At 35.5% G+C, this 21,415-nt stretch overlaps 1 pseudogene; it reads left to right on the top strand.

Annotated features, from left to right (window-relative positions):
* Window positions 1-11,287: 11,287 nt before the first annotated feature.
* The window catches only part of LOC128652042 (chymotrypsin-like elastase family member 1), an 11,181-nt pseudogene continuing 1,053 nt past the window's right edge, over window positions 11,288-21,415 (top strand).

The raw sequence follows: 21,415 nt of genomic DNA, 5'->3' as shown, positions 1-21,415 counted from the left end.
CTATTGTTTACATGGGGAAAAGCATCAAGGGTTATTTTTTCTTTTTTCCTTTATTTTTCTTTTCTCTTACTGAGTATGCATTTTAGCTTGTTTTCAGTTATTGTGTTGACACTGTATACAGTTTATTTGTGCACATCGTGATATTATTGGAATTTGAACTTACCATAATCTGAATATGCCTTCATGTGTATTTAAGTAAGGTTTGACTGCCACCTCCCTAGCTAAGTTTCAGCTTCAAAGAAGATTTTTATATACTACACTTATTCCTAGAGCTTGGATATAGCTTCTGATTAGGGCGCACTGTTGTCTGCGGCCGGGGCAGCATGGCGCCTGTACTATACTAGTGTATGGCTTTATGGAAGAGTTTTAGACCTAGCTTTCCATTGTAATAATAATTACCCTATGTAAGCGATGTTTCTACTTAAAATAGGTCTATGAGTAGGTTTGTCGATACCTTATTTATGGCTGTTCGGCAGTCACAGTGAGTATATACGTCTCCAATACCAACCCACTTCATACCCTCTGAGCTGCCATTTAATCAGTTCCCCTTTTCTTATAATCTCATGAACTCAAGCCCGGTTTGTCCTGTCACGTTTTCATTGCAAACTTTTACTATAATCGGTGTCCCCCATCTTGCCATGATGCACACTCACATCATAGGCCATTCTAACCGTTATCAAATGATTATATATTTCTTAAGTCTCCTTACATGCTGAGCTTTATCATTATTAATATTTACTATTACCACTTATTTTAACGCCATAGCTTTTAGTTTATACTATCTACCACACTTAAATGACCACCTCCCCCCCCCCCTATTTTCATATAATGTACCTTCCTACTCAGAAGGGCTGCTTAAGCGGTGTATCTTGCATGTACCGCAACCCTAACTATTAAAAGTTTTAATGTGACATTCCTTCATTTCATTTCTGATGAAAATTTGAGGTATTTATCCTGTATGTTAAAATGTTTATGTTATACAATGGTTGCGACTATACCCCTAAAAGTATGTCAGATATGATGTATCTCATTTTTTTTTTCTCTCTGTATTGGCATACTTCTTGTAACATGGCATATATGTTGTAACCTGTTTCCAACCTCAATAAAAAATTTATTTAAAAAAAAAAAAAAAAAAAAAGATCAGGAGAAGCAATTCTGTTGCCCAAAAATGTAAACTATAACATTGTGAAAACGGAGGCTGATCCAGAGGGAAGATTTTTGATTCTACATATTCAGATTAATAATTGCAATTTTGTTTTATGTAATATATATGGCCCTAATTTTTTCTCACCTGTCGTTTGGGACACTACTACAAACTATTTCTATCATCAGCAGCCAATTTAATATTAGGGGGAGATTTCAATATGATGTTGTGCCCTATATTGGATAGATTGTCTTCAAAAAATCTACGTGAAAACTACAAAGTTGCAAAATATTTTAAATTTTTTGTCATGAATTAAATTTAATCGATATATGGAGAATTAAAAATCCGGAGCAACGTAGTTTTTCTTGTGAGTCTAAATCTCACATGACATTTTCTAGAATAGATTTGTGCCTAATTTCAAAACCATTAGCACTTTGTAGATCCGAAGCAAATATTCACGACATTGTTATTTCAGACCATGCAGTAATTTCTTTTACACTGTTAGCTATTTCCCCCCCAAGATCCCAAACACCATATTTTTCTTTCCTCGGTTTTTGGTTGATAGCCCTAGGTTCATCAACTGGTTAAAACAGAAGTGGAAGGATTATTTTACATTTACATAAGGAAATTTAATAAACCAGAGGTTTTTTGGGAGGCAGCGAAAGCCGTGTTGAGGGGGGAAATCAAACTCTATCTGTGCACTTGGAAGAAGAAAGCTTTGGAGCAGGAATTACAACTAGCTGCTCAAGTTAGGAACGCACTTAGGAAGTTTTATACTGATAAGTCAAAGGACAATTGGGATAGGTATTGCAAATTGAAACGGGAAAGGGACATCTATTTAAAACAAAGATCTCAAGAAGAAGAATTAAAAATAAACTATCAATTCAGGGGACATTATGGGAACTCGGACAAATTTTTGGCTAGAGTAGTAAAGGTCAGGAAAAGTAAGAATCTTATCTCGGCCATTAAACTCGACAACAAAAAATATTCCAATATAGAGGACATCAGTCAAGTTTTCTTTATGGTGTTTCAAAGTCTTTATTCAGAATCAGAGGTAAATCTGGACAACACATCAAATTTCTGGGCTAGTGTTAAACTCCCCAGTATTACGGAGGAAGATCTGTTAGGTCTCAATAGACCTATTTTGGAGGAAGAAGTTCTAGAGGCCATACAAACAGCTAATATTAATAAATCTCCTGGACCAGATTCTATACCGGTAGAGTTTTATAAAATTCTGAAAGAAGAAATCAAATTATCTTTAGTTAACCTGTTCAATTATTATTTTTCTTCCAGTAATGTAATGTCTAATTATTTCTCGGCAGCTCGTATATTATTGATTTTGAAGAAAGGTAAGGACCTGGAGGATCCTGGGTCTTATAGACCTATATCTGTACTAAATGCAGATTATAAACTGTTAACGGCTATTGTTTCGACCAGGTTGGCTAAATTACTGGATGGAGTCATCCATCCAGACCAAACAGGATTTATGAAGGATAGGAACTCTCTTAAGAATATCCGCAAAGTTACTACATTTTTAGATTTTGCTTGGAACTTATACTCAAAGAGTGAAGAATTTAAAAAGGTTAGTGAAGCAGCTATCTTGACGGTAGACGCGGAGAAGGCCTTTGATGCAGTGAATTGGAATTACTTGTTTACAGCTTTAGAGCGATTTGGATTTAAGAACCAGTTCCTTGAATTTATCAGAAATTTATATAAAAATCCGATTTCTTATCTCTGCATCAACGGTCATTCTTCCCCTTATATATAACTTAAAAGAGGGACTAGGCAAGGGTGTCCCCTTTCCCCGTTGCTTTTTAATCTGGCATTGGAGCCATTTGCTATCCTATTAAGGGATAGGCTACCGGGGATCCCACTGGGCCCCACTAGGTTAAAAACTTTTCTGTATGCGGATGATCTGTTGATTTTTCTGGACATGGCCAACATTTTATCCCTATAGTGCTGCAACTATTTAACGCTTTTTCTTCCTTCTCAGGATACAAAATTAATTTTGATAAGAGTGAACTTCTTTGGTTACATAAGAACGGTTCTAATTGGGTAGATCATCCTTTTAAAGTGGTCGAGTCTTTTCGGTATTTAAGTATTACCCTTCATAGAAATCCAGCAAAATGGTATAAATAAAACTCCCCCCCCCGATATTGTTGAAAATTAAAAACGATCTAGAAAACTGGTCTTCTCTCCCAATTTCATTATCGGCAAGAGTAAATTTAATTAAAACTATTATTTTTCCGAGGGTTTTATACCTTCTCCAAAACCTTCCATTATTATTGACTAATAAAGATATCAGCGATATACAGTCTTGGCAATCTAAATTCATCTGGGGTAATAAAAAACCAAGGATTGGTTTGAATAGACTGATGCAAAAACGATCCCTGGCAGGGCTCGCCTTGCCAGATTTTAGACTATATAATTGGGCTTTCTTAGCTAAGTTGGCCTTCGATTGGATCACGGGTGTAAATAAATTTGTCTCGGTAGAGCTAGAATCATTCTTGATTTTCCCTTTCGCTTTGAAAGCTATCCTCCACTGCCCTTTAAAAAGTTTACCCTTAAATCTTAGTAAACTGATCTCTTTTAAAAATGTCATTATAGCCTGGCATAAAATTTGTCGGGTCTTAAAAATTTCTCCGCTATTTTCTGAGTTTTTCCCGAAATAGGTAACCCCGAATTCACTCCTGGCATTAATCAGAGAGTGTTCAGACTTTGGGCAGAGGCAGGTTTGATTTACGTTCATCAGTTATTCGACTCTAACCAGTTGTTATCCTCAGAATTATTATTCCATAAGTTCAACTTATCTCACTCGAATCTATTTGCCTATTTCCAGCTACGCCACTATATATTTACCCAGAAGTGGAACACTTTGGCATTTTTGGACTGGATGGAAATTAAGAATATAATCCGTCAATTTTTGTTGGGTCATTCTTCAATATCATTGATTTATGACATTCTTTTGGCTAAACAGGGGGAATTATGTGTAGATAAATTATATAACTCCTGGAAAAGGTATTTTCCTCAATTGGAGGAGAACAGGATAGAGCGAAGCTTCCTGGAGTTAGAAAAATTACAAATTTCTGTATCATGGAGAGAAGCACACTTAAAATTAGTCAATAATTATTATCTTTCTCCTGATAAAATGGCTAGATTTTATCCTACCCAAACTTATGTGTGTCCACGGTGTTCTCTGGACAAGGCTGATATCTTCCATATATTTTGGTCCTGCCCCAAGATCCAACAATATTGGCAAAAGATAAGATATTGGTATAGCAAACATTACAAAGATATGGCCCCGTTTTCTGCTGACAAGATATTTTTTCTAACTAATGTTGATTTACGGCCCAAGCGGGTGATAAAAATATTAAATTATCTTGACTGCAAGACAGTTAATAGCCAAGGGCTGGAAAGATCATGTAGCTCCTAGTTTTATATGTTTCCTTAAGGAAATCCAGTCTCAGATTCTGTTTGAATCTTTCCATACTAAATTTTTAGCTGAAAGTAGAGTCGGAGCTTTTCTTCTGGATTGGCTCCCGTTAATTAGGTCTTATCCTCTCTAGATTCAAAGGCGTATTCTGCAGCCATTCTTAAACACTACAGCCTTCTTAGAACTGGTTATACTAGAGTTGTTCCCTTCAGCTTGGGTAACCGGCTTTCGGGAGATAACCATATGAGATAGGAATTAAGGAATAGTAAGGAGAGAAAGAGAAGGGGAAAAAAAGAAAGAGAAAAGAAAGACGTAGTAAGAACAATTTCCCCATGTATTATTGGCACCTAGGCACTATCGGTGGGGGGAGGAGGACGATATTAAATTTTTCATTCTATTCATATATTTTTTTTTTTATTATTTTATTTTATTTTTTTTATTTTTTTTCCCCCTCTCATCCGGTGTGATGAATCTGACAGTTTTTGAAGGAGGGGGTGACAGTTTATAGGTTCCCTGTACATATTTAGGATTCCCTAAAGATTTGTTGTTTTTTCTTTATTATTTGATTAATCCCAGACTCCATTTTCTAAAACCAAGCATTATGCTTTTCAGGTCATTATTTTAGGGGCATTGAAATTTACAGTGACATTTAAAAATTTTGAATAGATATTTGTCGCCATAATGGATATACACAGGATGATAACGACCCTGGTCAGTTAGGGTATTATTTTTAATTTTTGATAGCTTATCCTGTTTTGTTCACTTCTGTTTGTTTTTGTTTCTTTTCTCTGTGTGTTGTTTAATACTCATAAAAACTCCAGCAATGTATTCAGCCATATTATGAATGTTAGGTTTCAGTACATATTCCTTGTGCCCTTTTATTTTTTTTTTCTTTAATGTACTAATACACATATTTTTGACCTGCGTGGCATAATGAAATGTAACCTGATATGTCTACATTCGCTGCTGGAATAATAAAAATAAAAAAAATAAAAAGAATTTCTATATGTATTTACAGACATATATACACATATAAACACATATGTACACACATATAGACATATACATAAGTTCATTTGAGCCCTTTTCAGATAGTTTGATGAAAACATAAAAAAGCATTATTTATATTTAAATGGAAAGTCTAGTCAAAAATAAACTTTCATGATTCAGATAGAGCATGTAATTTTAAACAACTTTCCAATTTACTTTTATCATCAAATGTGCTTTGTTTTCTTGGTATTCTTAGTTGAAAGCTAAACCTAGGTAGGCTTATATGATAATTTCTAAGCCCTTGAAGGCCACCTCTCATCACATGCTTTTTTATTTGCTTTTCACAATAGGGGAGTGCTAGTTCATGTGAGTCTTATAGATAACATTATGATTATGTCTGTGGCTTGTGGCAGACACTGCACTATATTGGCTAAAATGCAAGTCAAAAGATAATAAATAAAATGTCATGTGATCAGGGTGCTGTCAGAAGATGCTTCGATACAAGGCAATCACAGAGGTAAAAAGTATATTATTGTAAAAGTGTTGGTTATGCAAAACTGGGGAATGGGTAATAAAGGGATTATCTATCATATAAAACAATAACAATTCTGGTGTCCCTTTAATAAAGTGTTATACTGTGTATTTACTGTAAATATTTCATATTCCAATGTTTCCAATGCTTTTCACATAACAGAATATGTTCTATCATGTATCTTTAAATAAATATTCCTATATATATATATATATATATATATATATATATACAGGTGGCCCTCGTTTTACAACGGTTCAATTTACACCGTTTCAGAATAATAACAACCTTTTTTTTCCAGTCATGTGACTGCTATTGAAAAGCATTGAGAAGCAGTGCATTTATTAAAATAGCCAGTAGGTGGAGCTGTCCGCTTGTGTTGCAGCAAAGCCAAGCAAGCTGAAATTAATCAGTTTAACCAGATCTGAGCTATCGAGCAGATTTCAAAGGAACAAGATCTTCCTGACTATAAATCAGTCCAGATTGAAATGCATAGAAAGAACTGTTTGCAGAAAAATGCAAGTGAAGTCTGCATTGTGTGATAATTTTTTAAGGTTTATAATGCTGTTTAGCAAATGTTTTTGTTCATTTAACTTAGTTTATATATTCTGTGTTGTGTGATTATTTTATTAGTTTTATAATGCTGTTTAGCATTTAAAGTCTTCATTTCAAAGCTTTAAAAATAATGTATTAGGTGTTAATTTTTTTTGAGAGGGGCCTGGAACCTAACTCCCTCACTTCCCATTGACTTACATTATAAACTGGGTTTCAATTTACAACGGTTTTGATTTACAACCATTCCTTCTGGAACCTAACCCCGGCGTAAACTGAGGGCTACCTGTATATTATATATATATATATATATATATATATATATACAGTATATATAAGTATATAGCTATACCTATATATAATCATATATACAGTTGTAATCAAAATTATTCAACCCCCATTGCAAATCAGGTTTATTGTCAAAATTTAAAATTTTTCAGCTGTTTGCAATGAGCAAATCAAACAATGAATGCTTCAAGTGGTTTCCCCAAATTAAACTGAAAATACAACTTAAAAAAAAAAAAAAAGAAGCTTTATCGAAAATTACATAACCAATACAAACAATAAAAGATGGTTACATATGAGTAGTAATAGTATGGAGGTTATGTCAAACTCATTTTGACAGATGGACACACCCCTTTCTCTCCCCTAACCCCGCCCCTCTCTACTCCCACTTTTACGCCCCTTTTTAATATCAATTTGATATAAAAATTGATATAAAAAGGGGATTTTGATATGAATTTGATATTAAACTTGATATTAAATTGATATTAAAAAGTGTTTTTTAATACGAATTTGATATCAAATTGATATAAAATTGTTAAAAAAGTGTTTTAAATACGAATTTGATATCAAATTGATATGCATATTTTTTCATTAGGATTTGGATTAAAAGGTTTTAAGAGGGGTATTAAGCATAACATTATTTTGATATTGTTGATTAGGAGATTTATAAAAGATTATAAAAGTTTAATGTTATTTAATTAAAAAAGGTGTAATTTATACTTTGATATTGTATTCTATTAAAAGGGGATATAAATAAATATAATTTTGATAATGATTGTTAACATTTATTATAAGATTTAATTTAATTCAGTATTGCATATTATCATATCTTCTCTGTCTTCATGCCAGCATACTGTATGAACAGGCTACTTATATGTCGCAAGGTTAAGGCTAAGGTTTTTTAAAAAGATAAGAGAATTTGCTTTAGCTTTAGATAACCACGTGTTATGCTTAGCAAGGACTTAAAGGGAGACTAAACCCAAAAAAAAATTCTCTCATGATTCAAGTAGAGAATACAATTTTAATCAACATTCCAATTTACTTCTATTATCTAATTTGCTTCATTCCTTAGATATTGTTTGCTGAAGAAATAGCAATTCACATGTGTGAGCCAATCACACAAGGCATCTATGTGCAGCAACCAATCAGCAGCCACTGAGCCTATCTAGATATGCTTTTCAGCAAAGTATATCAAGAGAATTAAGCAAATTAGATAATAGAAGTAAATTAGAAAGTTGTTTAAAATTGTACTTTCTTTCTAAATCTTGAAAGAAAAAATTTGGGTTTCATGTCCCTTTAACCTTGTGTAAAGATGTGTGAATGTTTTTTTATTTTTTTTTTTTTATTTTTTTTTTGCTCTGTTGCAAGATAGTATTTTAATCAAATACATTTATAATACTTTATATAGATATGTCTTATTTTAATTCTTATAAAAGTTTTTTTTTATAAAAGATAACAGAGTTTGTTTTACATAATATGCTGACTTAACCTTGCAACATATAAGTAGCCTGTTCATACAGTGTGCTGGCATGAAGACAGACAAGATATGATAATGTGCAATACTGAATTAAATTAAATCTTATAACAAATGTTAACAATCATTATCAAAATTATACTTTATCTCCCTTTTTTTTTTAATTTTATATCCTTTTCATAGCAAGCCCTGACATGCCTTATTAAACCTGTTGAACATTATAGAGAATATATATTAAGATTTTATATCCTCTTTTAATAGAATACAATATCAAAATATAATTTACACCTTTTTTAATTAAATAACATTAAACTTTTATAATCTTTTATAAATCTCCTAATCAACAATATCAAAATAAGCTTAAACTTAATACCCCTCTTAAAACCTTTTAATTCAAATCCTAATTTAAAAATATGCATATCAATTTGATATCAAATTCGTATTAAAAACACTTTTCTAATATCAATTTAATATCAAATTCATATCAAAATCCCTTTTTAACAATTTTATATCAATTTGATATCAAATTTGTATTAAAAACACTTTTTAATATCAATATAATATCAAATTCATATCAAAATCCCCTTTTTATATCAATTTTATATAAATTGATATTAAAAAGGGGTGTAAAAGTGGGAGTATAAAGGGGCGGGGTTAGGGGAGGAGAAAGGGGCGTGTCCACCTGTCAAAATGAGTTTGACATAACCTCCATACTATTACTACTCATATGCAACGAGTCAATGATAATTTGTGAACATAAAGAAATAACAGTTTTCTTCTTACATAAGTTACATGAGGCAGGTTGCTAACAGAAAGTTTAGTTGTAAATTAAATAATCCGTTATGAGCTTGATTTTGAACTGCATAAGATTTAAAGTATAAAATAGGTGGTATGGTTCTTGCAGGAGGAAACATGGGTTGTATTCACAAACAAGGAACAGGATACAAAACGATAGCAAAGGCACTGAATGTTTCTAGAGACACTGTTGGAAGCATAGTTCGCAATTTAAAAGTTAAAGGAACAGTGGTGACACTACCTGGACTGGGGCAGAAAAAGGTAGCCATTAAATGGCTGCTACCAGATTTCTGATAATGCAGGTGGACAAAAACCCTTGAGTGACAGCAAAAGATCTGCAGCAAGACTTGGTAGCAACACACATTGAAGTTTCAGTTTGCACAGTAAGGTGCGTACTAAACACAGAAGATTTCCATGCCAGGATGTACAACATTACAGACCCAAAAGCACAAGAAATATGCCCAAAATCATGTAAATAAGCCACAGAAGTTTTGGGATTCTGTTCTGTGGATCGATGAAACAAAACTGGAACTTTTTGGCCTGATGGATCAGCGGTATGTCTAGAGGAAGAAGAATGAAGCATACACTAAAAAGAACACTCTGCCTATAGTTAAGCATTGTAGTGGCTCGGTGATACTCTGCTGCTGCTTTGCATCCTCTGGCACTGGAAACCTGCATTGTGTGGTAAGCAAGATGGATTCATTGAAGTATCAGGAAAACCTAGGATAAAACGTCATGCTGTCTGTGAGGAAGCTGAAGCTTTGGTGTCATTGGACCTTCCAACAGGACAATGATCCCAAGCATACCTCAAATTCCACCAAGGCTTGGTTGCAGAAGTCCTGGAAGATTCTACAGTGGACATAACAGTGACCTGATTTGAACCCCATAGAAAATCTCTGGTGGGATTTGAAGAAGCTGGTTGCAGCACGCAAACCCAAGAATATTACTGAACTGGAGGCCATTGCTCATGAGCAATGGGCAAAGATTCCTCAGGAACGCTACCAGAAGCTGGTGTCTGGCTATGCATCTTGTTTGCAACATGTCATAACAGTATAAGGGTGTTCTAATAAGTACTAAAGATGTTTGCAATTAAGGGGTTGAATCATTTTGAGACTGCAGAATTCATTAAAAGCTGCATTTTCAGTTGAATTTGGGGAAACCACTTGAAGCATTCATTGTGTTGAGCTATTTCAATTGCTTATGTTTGATTTGTTCATTGCAAACAGCTGAAAGTCTGCATCTTTTGACAATAAACCTGATTTGCAATGGGGGTTGAATATTTTTGATGACAACTGTATGTATAGGTATAGATATATATTGTACCAAAATACCATCAAATATATTTAGCAATATGTATCAATGAATAAATAGAACATATTCTGCTATGAGAAGAATTTTGGAATGTGAATTATTCATATTTTCATGTCAGGTTAGAGTATTTGAAAATATGTGATTAGGCTTGCGCATATTTTTTTTTGCTAAATTTACTTCTATTGGGGGGAAACGTTAATGCATACAAAATATTCTAACTTAGGCTTTTTGCGTGCATTAGGTTAGTGCTCTTGCTAACACAGTTTTCTTTCAACTTGTAATACGAGTGCTACCAGCCACACGCAATAGGTATACTTATAGCGACAGTAAGCACGCAAATGGGATCGTTAAATACCACTCCACTTGTAATCTGGCCCAAAATGTATACTTATCAATGGGATTTAATAAAATCAAACTTATGTTTTGGTTATCTCATCATAAGGATTATGAATAAATACAAGTTTTTCAATAAGCAAATTTTTATGATTTACATAAAAGAAAGCTTAAATCCTTTGAAGGTGAAAATAAGGCACATGTAATATACTATACTGTCTTGCTATACATAAATTGGGTATCCTAGACCAACTGCTATGCAACTGACTCAAGGCTAACACATTTACCCAACACCTGTAGGTGTTTATTTATCAATATATTTTCCATTACTAGTACTGGTCACCTGGCATTATTCCCACTAGTTACTGACAAATATCACGTTTCCATCTAGGATATAAAAGGTGGTTACAAGAGCTACATTTCCACTGGACATTTTCCTACAATTGGGTCATCATGTTGAGGTTCCTTCTTCTTGCTGCTTTTGTCCTGTGTGGTAAGCTCTTTTATGTAATAATTTATTATATTATTAATGCGTATAACTGTATAAGATTCATGGCATTTCTTTAAGATGCTTTGTTTTGAAACAAATGGTATAGACTTGATACTTTTGTAAAATATAATATACAAACATAGCATAGATTTTGACGGCAGATAAGAAACATAGGCCAATTATGTCTGCCCATATTTCCTATACTGTATAACATAATTCGTTTGTAGGATAGGATTATGCTCATTCATTAAGCCACCCACAATTGTTTGTCTTTACCAACTCTAATAGAAGTTTATTTCAAGAATCAACCACCTTTTCTGTGAAGACGAGCATCCAAAAATTACTCCTGAACCTGCTATCCTTCAATGTGATCATGACCGCTTGTTCTATTGTTGCTCTTTTTATAAAAAAATACATTCAGCATATTTTTTTAAAAGATTTACGATACCTGAAAGTTTCTATCAAATTCCCTCTCTCTCTCTAGACTCTCAAAGAGCTTTAGTAAGCAGTTACATAATGAATATGTTAACAGCAATAAATAATATTTACTATCACCCATATTAATGGTGCTCAATGTACTCAAAATGAGGAAACTCTGGTATTGCACCTACAGGTAATACAATTGCAATTGGTGGATTCACAATCCAAGCCATCTTACTGTACAATCCTATTGTGCAGTGACAGTTGTACAGGGTGCTGTGCACCCTCATTCATTATTGTGGCACACTCATACCACAATAGTACCCAATAGCATGAATTTGTGAGCTATTGCCTTTTTTGTATTTCCAGAGCTCTTCATAGAACAAGGTAAAGGTTGAAAATGGTAATTTCAAATAATTCAGTTAGAAATTGGTAGTAGAAAATGGATATCCCATATGTACCCTTTATATCATTGATGTTTAATGCTTTCGTCCACTTTTTGCACCTCAAATGTTATGGTCTACACTACAACCACCACTGCCATTATGATGATAGATGCCTATAGCTCATTTAAAGGGATAGTAAACACCAAAAATGTTATTCTTTAAAAAGATAGATAATCCCTTTATTTACCATACCCCAGTTTTGCATAACCAACTCTGTTATAGAAATATACTTTATACCTCTGTAATTACCTTGTATCTAAGCTTCTGCTGACTGCCTTCTTATCTCAGATCTTTTGACAGACTTGCATTTCAGGCAATTAGTGCTGACTCTTAAATAACTTCACGTGCATGAGCACAATGTTATCTATATGAAACACATGAACTAATGCCCTCTAGCTGTTAAAACTGTCAAATGCTGAGGCGGCCTTCAAGGGCTTAGAAATTAGCATATGAGCCTACCTAGGTTAAGCTTTCAACTAAGAATAACAAGAGAACAAAGCAAATTTGATGATAAAAGTACACTAGAAAGTTGTTTAAAATAACATGCCCTATCTGAATAATGAAAGTTTAATTTGGACTTTACTATCCCTTTAAAAAAAAAAAAGTTAATTCATCATCAATTATAATCAATAATATTGTTTCTCCCTGTTTCTTAAGGACAATGTTCTGAAGACTTCAGTTTCCTGGAGGAAAATGGGCGTGTGGTAGGAGGGACTAATGCAGCTAAGAATGCCTGGCCATGGCAGGTCAGTGAGAAATAAATTTAAATACATGTGTACAAAATAAATGTTATAAAACAGTACAAATTCCGTGAAGACTATTGCTTACATAGGTTTATGAATCAATCGCTGTATAGAATATAGCATGGTTAAGCTTCTAGAATCCACAAAATGCCCTGTATCTTTACTGGGAGCAGGGTGGAAAATCACACATGACTAAATATTTTATAGGGAATTTCATATTGAATTTAATGTATTTTTTATTTTGTTAAATCACTTTTTTTTCTTGGCACAGATCTCACTCCAGTATCTCTCTGCAGCAGCTGGGTACCACACTTGTGGTGGATCCCTGATTCGTACTAACTGGGTCTTGACAGCTGCCCATTGTGTGGACAGGTAACAGAGATGGCACTGGCTATTTAATAAATACTAGATAGATTTTCTTTTTGAGATAACTTCCACGCTGCACCTGCTGTAATTTAACAGTGGAAAGATCTGCATCTTGGTGTTTTTTTAGCATCCCCATTGGGTTGTAGAGAAGGGTAAAAATGACCCCTCCAAGCCACCATTCTTTTAGGCAGTCCATCCCCTAGGAGCTCTTAACCACACTCTGGATGGCATAGCCACCCTCTCCTGTTTGCCAGCCTCCACCCTCTGAAGATCTGTGACCCCCCACCTCCACTCACCCCTGACTTCAACCATGAAATACCACAGCTCCACCCCCACAGGCCCCACTGGTTTAGGCCCAGCTACTTGTCCCCTACACTGGGTTGAGAAGTGTTTGCCCCTACATAATTGGGTTTCTAGAGTTGTGTGTTTAACCCAAAAGTAAACTATACAACAAAATGGTCTAACAAAAAGGGAGTATTTTATTATTTGAGTCTATCTGCCAGTTTCTCTTTAATCTATAGATTACTCTGTGATAACTCTTAGTCATATAATGGATTTACAATTTTTCACAATCATTATGGGATTTCAGGTTTAGAAAATATGATCAGCACTTCTGTCAGTAAAATAAACTATTGCTCTTTTTTTTATTAGGGTTGTTTCCTTCCGTGTGGCCTTTGGGAGAACACAATCTTAGCTTGAACGATGGAACTGAACAAATCATTGGCTGTGCAGCAGATCATTAAACATGCAAACTGGAACCCTAACAGTGTTGCTGCTGGGTAAGAAATGAGTACAGTCACAACATAAAAAGAGAAAACCTGGATCATGCTTTATTCATTAGGATCTTATGGCTACATTTACATTGTAAAGCAAAAAGTGTATAGCAACTTGGTTGATGTAAACTAGCCTCCATTTCATTTAGCATAGATAGTTTTTAGAAGACATTAGCATCTTTTGTACTTATGACCTTAAACTGTGAAAGCCCTCAATAGACATGCTAAAATATTTATAATTATCTACTAAAATATTATTTATTTGTATACATATATGACTCATGTGGCATGTCATTTTAAACAACTTTCCAATTTAATTTTATCACAAATTTTGCTTTGTTCTCTTGGTTTCTTGGTCTCTTGGTTTCTTAGTTAAAAGCCAAACCTAGGAAGGCTCATATGTTAATTTCTTAGACCTTAAAGGCTGCCTCTAATCTGAATGCATGTGTGTCATATAGATAAGATTGAGTTTATGCATGTGAAGTTACCTAGGAGTCAGCAACTGATTGGGCTAAAATGCAAGTCTGTCAAAAGAACTGAAATAAGGGGACAGTTTGCAGAGGCTTAGATACAAGGTAATTACAGATGTAAATTGTGTATAATTATAACTGTGTTGGTTATGCAAAACTGGGGAATGGGTAATAAAGGGATTATCTATTAGAGGCCGCCTCTAATCTAAATGCATTTTGATAGTTTTTCACCACTAGAGGGCATTAGTTCACGTGTTTCATATAGATAACATTAAGCTCATGCACGTGAATTTACCATGGAGACAGCTCTGATTGGCTAAACTGCAAGTCTGTCAAAAGAACTGAAATAAAGGGGCAGTCTGCTGAGGCTTAGATACAAGGTAATTACAGAGGTAAAACGTGTATAATTATAACTATGTTGGTTATGCAAAACTGGGCAATTGGTAATTAAGGGATTATCTATCTTTTAAAACAACAAAAATTCTGATGTTGACCTGTCCCTTTAATATAAATGTATAATATTTGTATAACGTTATAAATATGTGATATTAATATTTATTATTATTATCAGTTATTTGTAGAGCGCCAACACATTCTGTAGTGCTATAAACATAGGCGGTATACAAGGTTACATTTATAGGGATCAAATGGGTAGAGGGCCCTGCCGAGAGTTGCACTGTTGTAGTCAGCTCTTATGAAGGTGATCTGCAAACAGTTGGGCTCTTAGGCTTACATGCTAAGGGTGTGCATGGAGGATAGTAATGGAGGAGATGAACTGGTATTAGGAAAAGTTAGAGTAGGTTGTATGCATCCCTGAACAGTAGAGTCTTTAGGGAGCACTTGAAGCTTTTAAAACTAGGAGAGAGTCTTGTGGAGAGAGGCAGAGAGTTCCACAAGATAGGAGCCAGTCTGGAGAAGTCCTGTAAACAGGAATGTGAGGAAGTAACAAGAGAGGAGGAGAGTAGGAGGTCATTAGCAGAGCGAGGGGGGTGGAGGGAGAGTATCTGGAGACAAGGTCTGAGATATAAGGGGGAGTAGTGCAGTTGAGGGCCATTTATGTCAGAGTCAGAATTTTGTGTTTAATCCTGGAGGTAAGAGAAAGTCAGTGAAGGGATTGGCAGAGAGGTGCGGCAGATGAAGAACAACGTGTAAGGAAGATGAGCCTGGCAGAGGCATTTATTATGGATTATAAAGGAGCTAGGTGGCAGCTAGGGAGACCAGAGAGGACGGAGTTGCAGTAGTTGAGGCAGGAAAGGATGAGAGTCTAATTTTAGAGATGTTTTTAAGGTGGAAGTGGCCAGGATTTAGCCAAGAACTGAACCGTGAGGAGTGAAAGAAAGATCTGAGTCAAATGTGACCCCAAGACATCAGGCATGCGGGGTAGGGGTAATGATGGAGTTGTCAACAGTTATAGAGAGATGGGAGGGTGGAGATTTTAGAAGAAGGAGGGAAAATAAAGAGCTCAGTTTTGGAGAGATTTAGCTTAAGATAGTGAGAGGACATCCAGGAAGACATGTGAGAAGGATAGTTAGTGACACGGGTTAGGAGATAGGTCTGGTGCAGAGAGGAAGATTTAAGTTTCATCAGCATACAAATGATAGTGAAACCCATGGGAATTTATTAAGGAACTTAATGATGATTTGTAGATTGAGAAGAGAAGGGGAACGAGGACAGAGCCTTGTGGTACCCTAACAGAAAGTGGTGACGGGGCAGAGAAAGCCCCAGAGAAGGCTACACTAAAGGTATGGTTAGACAGGTAGGAAGAGAACAACAAGAGGGCTGTGTCACAAATGCCCAATGATTGTAGGGTTTGGAGCAAAAGAGGGTGGTCAACAGTATTAAAGGCTGCAGACAGATCAAGGAGGCTAAGCAGAGAGAAGTAGACTTTGGATTTTGCTGTAATTAGGCCATTGGTAACCCTAACGATTGCTGTCTCTGTTGAGTGATGGGGGCAAAATCCAGATTGCAGTGGGTCAAGGAAGGAGTTTAATGTAAGGAACTGGGATAGGCATGCATATACCAGCTTTTCAAGAAGCCTTGAGTAGGGAAATAGGGTGGTAGTTGGATGGGGAGGTTGGAGCGAGAGAAGGTTTTTTGAGGATAGGTGTGACCAGTGCATGTTTTAGAGATAAGAGAAATATACCGGTGCTGTGGGAGAGGTTGAAAATGTGTGTGAGTATAGGGGTAAGTGTAGAAGAGAGGTAGGGGAGTAGCTGTGAGGGGATGGGGTTGAGGGGACAGGTAGTGAGCTGAGAGCACAGTATAATTGCAGAAACTTCTTCCTTAGTAACAGGGGCAAAAGAGCTAAATATATGGCAATGTGGTTTTTGGTTGATTGATCTTTTGAGAGGGTGAGAGACTGGAAATATGTTGGAAGATTATTTTGTTTTTGATGGAGTCAATTTTGTTATTGAAGTGGATGGCAAAATCTTGAGCTGACAGAGAAGTTGTATTAGGAGGTAGGGGTGGGTGGAGAAGAATATTGAAAGTGGAGAACAGATGTTTTGGGTTTAAAGAAAGAGTAGAGATAAGAGTAGAGAAGTAATGTTGCTTATAAAGCTTAAGGGCAGAGTAGTAGGAGTTCAAGATGAACTTGTAGGGAAGAAAGTCACCTGAACTCCAAGATTTTCTCCAGTGCCACTCAGCAGTACAAAAACATCTGCGTAGGTACTGTGTCAGAGGAGTGTGCCAGGGCTGAGTGTGTGATTTCCGAGCTATGGTAAGAGGTGCCAGATTGTCAAGGACCGATGTAAGGGTGGAATTATAGTGGCAGATAGATTGGTCAGAGCAGGAAAAGGTGGAGATGGATGAGAGGGGAGGTTCGAGAGAACTTGCGAACTATTGCTGAGGAGGCAGTGGGATTGTCAAGAGGGATGTTCAAATCGCCAAGAATGAGGGCAGGGGTGTCTGAGTAAAGTAAGGTAAGGTAGAGAGGCAGCAAAGTGCTCTAGAAATTGAGTTCAGGAGCCAGGGGGCGGTATATGACTGCAACATGTATAAAGAGGGGAGAGAATAAGCGAAATATGTGGGTTTTGAATGAGGAAATTGTGAGGGAAGAGATGGGTTGTATTTTTTGAAAGGTGCAATGAGAGTAAAGTAAAATACCTACACCACCTCCTTGTCTATTACCAGACCTAGGAGTGTGGCTGAAGTAGCAACCCCTATGTGACAGAGCAGCAGTGGATGCTGTATCTAGGGGAGAGAAACAGGTTTCTGTTAGAGCCAGAAGGTTGAGGGAGCGGGAGATAAAGAGGTCATGTATAGAAATAAGGTTGTTGCAAACAGAGCGAGAGTTCCAGAGTGCACAAGTGAAGGGGGTAATGGCTTTAGATACAAGAGGAATGTGAGTAAGGTTACCAGAGTTTTGTTTTCTGAGTCTATGGAAAGGTACACATGGATGTGCATGTCTAGGAAGTTGTTGGGGACCAGGATTAGGGGAGATGTCACCAGCAGCTAGTATGAACAAGAGGGAGAGTGACATGAGATGAGATGAAGATCTGCAGTAATGAGACTGTTTAAGGGATGAGGTGCAGGGGGAAGAGAGAGTGTTTAGGAATGTGTAAAGTTCATGAGTACAAATGTTAGGTGAGTTTAAGAGAGATAGGCTAATGAACAGTGCAGGTGGTGAGGGGGGGAGGAATAATTGAGTAAAGTAGTTTGCTAGAGAAACAAGAGGTAGCAAAAAGTAATATGAATTTATTGAGCATTTTTACAAGAATGAGAACCAATTAAACACATAAAATACAGAATTACAGCAGCACTTGCATAAGAAAACAATGAGATACATAAAACACAATATTACAAAGGTACTTGCCTTGTGTCTTGCCCCTTGTCCAATCCTTGTTCAGTTCTTGTATAATTATTATCTTAGTGCCTCATTTATAAAATGTTCACTTCACAAATGTGAACATATGCTGCTATTATGACAATGCACACCCAAGCAATGCACCTCCTGTGAAATGCACATCCCAAACTAGTGTTAAGTTGTTAAATATATAAAAGATATCGTAAAGCTTTTGTTGTTATTGCAATATCATAAGAAAATAAAGCTCTTCACTAAACATGACAGTCAATTTTTTTTAAATATCAATAATAAATGAAATGATCATATTCAGCTTTAATCTATACCAAGGATTTATTGTAGAACACTGTAATTATTCCGTTGCTGACTGCAGTAGATGGTAAAGTTTTGATTCTATTTTGACTATATATAGTATGCAAAGAAAAATATAGAAATAAATAATTATTTTTTTTCAAACATACCTCTACCAAGAAAGATTGTACAATATTTTCTGTGCTTTTACTATATATTTTTTCTTACAGTTATGATATTGCAGTCCTTCGTCTGGCATCCAACGCTGTCTTGAACAGCTATGTGAAACTGGCTTCCCTGCCCAGTGATGGCAGTGTCCTCGCTCACAATTATGCTTGCACCATAACTGGATGGGGCAGGACCGTCAGTAAGTTTTAGACAATATACATATCATTTGAGGCTCCTTTTAAGATTACGTTTATAGTGAGAACCTACTGTTTAGCAGTAAACACCTCTCCAATATCTTTATCATATCGATAATTTGTAGTAAACTATATATGTTCTCTAGTGAGTGTACAAGGAATTGTATTTTTCACTAAAGAGAAATCCTGTACCTCAGTAAATAAAACAAATTTGTATCAAGGATATTTTCTTAAATAAAAGCTACTTTGTGTAGTATATTATTTTATATAAATCTGTCCATTAACCAGTACAAAGACTCAAGTAACTGTAGCTAAATCAGCACAATAGATATATTATAACTTGTGTATCACCAAAGCTGCAACTATGTGATGGTCAACAACTCTAAGCTTCTAAGCTTAGTTTTTGGCTTCAGCCTCATTTTGGATAAGCCCTATTCCTGCCAAGCCAATCAGATTTCAACTGGAATCAAAACAAAGGATCATTCTTTTCTACTCCTTTCTACTAAAATATAGCAAATAGTGGGGGGGGGGGGGTAACAGGAACAGATGCAGGGCTCTGAAACCTAAAATGGATTTTGTTTACTTAAAATAACACACCATTATTGTGTGATTCATTCAAAAACTCAAAGAATAATAAAGGTGTGCGCCCAATATGGGAAAAAAAAGTTATGAATCAAAAGTGATATGGGTAAATAGTGCACAAGTCCAACAAGTTCAATAACTTATGATCCTCCTTGGCCCAGGCTGCTCCTTGGTCTGGGTCTCGGTAAACCTTGAAGGTGAAGAAATCTAAAACACAAAGGAAACAAGGACGCGTTTCTCGTCCTTGCAGGGCTGTTTCATCAGACCGTGCCAACTGCTTATAAAAAAAGTGTGCAAAATCATACTGTTTTAATATAGACTGTGCTAGGCCATTTTGGTGCCCTTGTTTCCTTTGTGTTTTACATCATTATTGTGCTGTTTTAAATAATCTTACAGAAGTTTATGTTTTATATTTAGAGTGTTTGTTCCAGTTAACATGCACTATTAGTTGTGTAAATTATTAGCAATATATGTCTATGTGAGGTTTTAAATACATTTATAGAATAAGTAAACTACTATGACTGATTCCTTCTGTCAGATGATTCAGGATTAGTAACACTATTCTGTTCCTGCAGCTGGTGGAGCTCTTCCCTCTATTCTTCAGCAGGCTCCTCTCCCTGTGGTTGCCCATGCCACCTGTTCTACCAGCTCTTACTGGGGCAGCACAGTCAAGACCACCATGGTGTGCGCTGGTGGTGATGGAGTTACTGCTGGTTGCAATGTAAGAAAAAAAATGTTAACTTGAGCCTGACACTTACTGTTTTGTAAAGCAATCTACTGACTTAAAAACTAGATACAATTTGCTAAAACTGTAATATTGTCTAGCAAGTAATAGAAAATGAGATTTGTATTACATTTTTACAAGTGGCAAATCAGCTTAAGGGAATATGAAACCCAAAACTGTTTTGCCCTTGCAGGTGTATAACATTGTTAAAAAGTATTCTTGTAATTTTGCAGCCATATAGACACATGCACACTCCTGAGCATACCTACCTGATTTTCAAGCAAGGATACCAAGAGAAAGAGTAATAGAAAGGAAACGTTTAAAATTGTATGCTCTATTTCAAGCATGAAAGAACATTTTGGGGTTTCATGATCATGTTTCAAACATGTATTATATTGCTAAATCAGAGCATGCAATTTTTGCATTAACATATCCAGTTAATAAAAAGTGTGTCTTTTAGTCTTTCACTATCTCTTTTCTAACTAGGTTGTTTAAATGCAAGTTTTTGGCTCCAATTGAGAAGAGAAGGATTAAATTGACAGTGTACTATAACATATATTTTCCCTTAAAGGGACAGGGAACCCCAAATTTTTCTTTCGTGATTCGGGAAGAACAAACAATTTTAATCAACTTTCCAATTGACTTCTATTATCAAATTTGCTTCATTCTCTTGTTATCCTTTGCTGAAGGAACACTGGCAGCTAGCTAAAGACATCTAGTCAGCCAATAACAAGAGACAAATGTGTGCAGGCACCAATCAGCAGCTAGCTCCCACTAGTGTAGGTTATGTGCGTATTCTTTTTCAACAAGGGATACTAAGGAAAAAAGCACATTTGAAAATAGAAGGGAATATAAAAGTGTCTTAAAATGACATGCTCTAGCTGAATCATGCAAGTTTAATTTTGACTTTCCTATACCTTTAATGTGTTTCCAATGACTTGTTATACCAACTGCAGAGTTTAAAATGTATGAGAAATTTCTTAGTTAGGTATATTTTTGTCTATTAAATTGTTGGTTTTGTTCTTGGTAACCAGTATTACAATCCATTCAAATAGACTGAGCTTGCAGGGAAACCAAATCTCCTTATTTTATCACTT

Source organism: Bombina bombina, chromosome 3 (genome assembly GCF_027579735.1).
Source record: "Bombina bombina isolate aBomBom1 chromosome 3, aBomBom1.pri, whole genome shotgun sequence".
Taxonomy (NCBI): domain Eukaryota; kingdom Metazoa; phylum Chordata; class Amphibia; order Anura; family Bombinatoridae; genus Bombina; species Bombina bombina.
The sequence above is the reverse complement of the archived record's forward strand: the minus strand, read 5'-3'. Positions and strand labels throughout refer to the sequence as shown.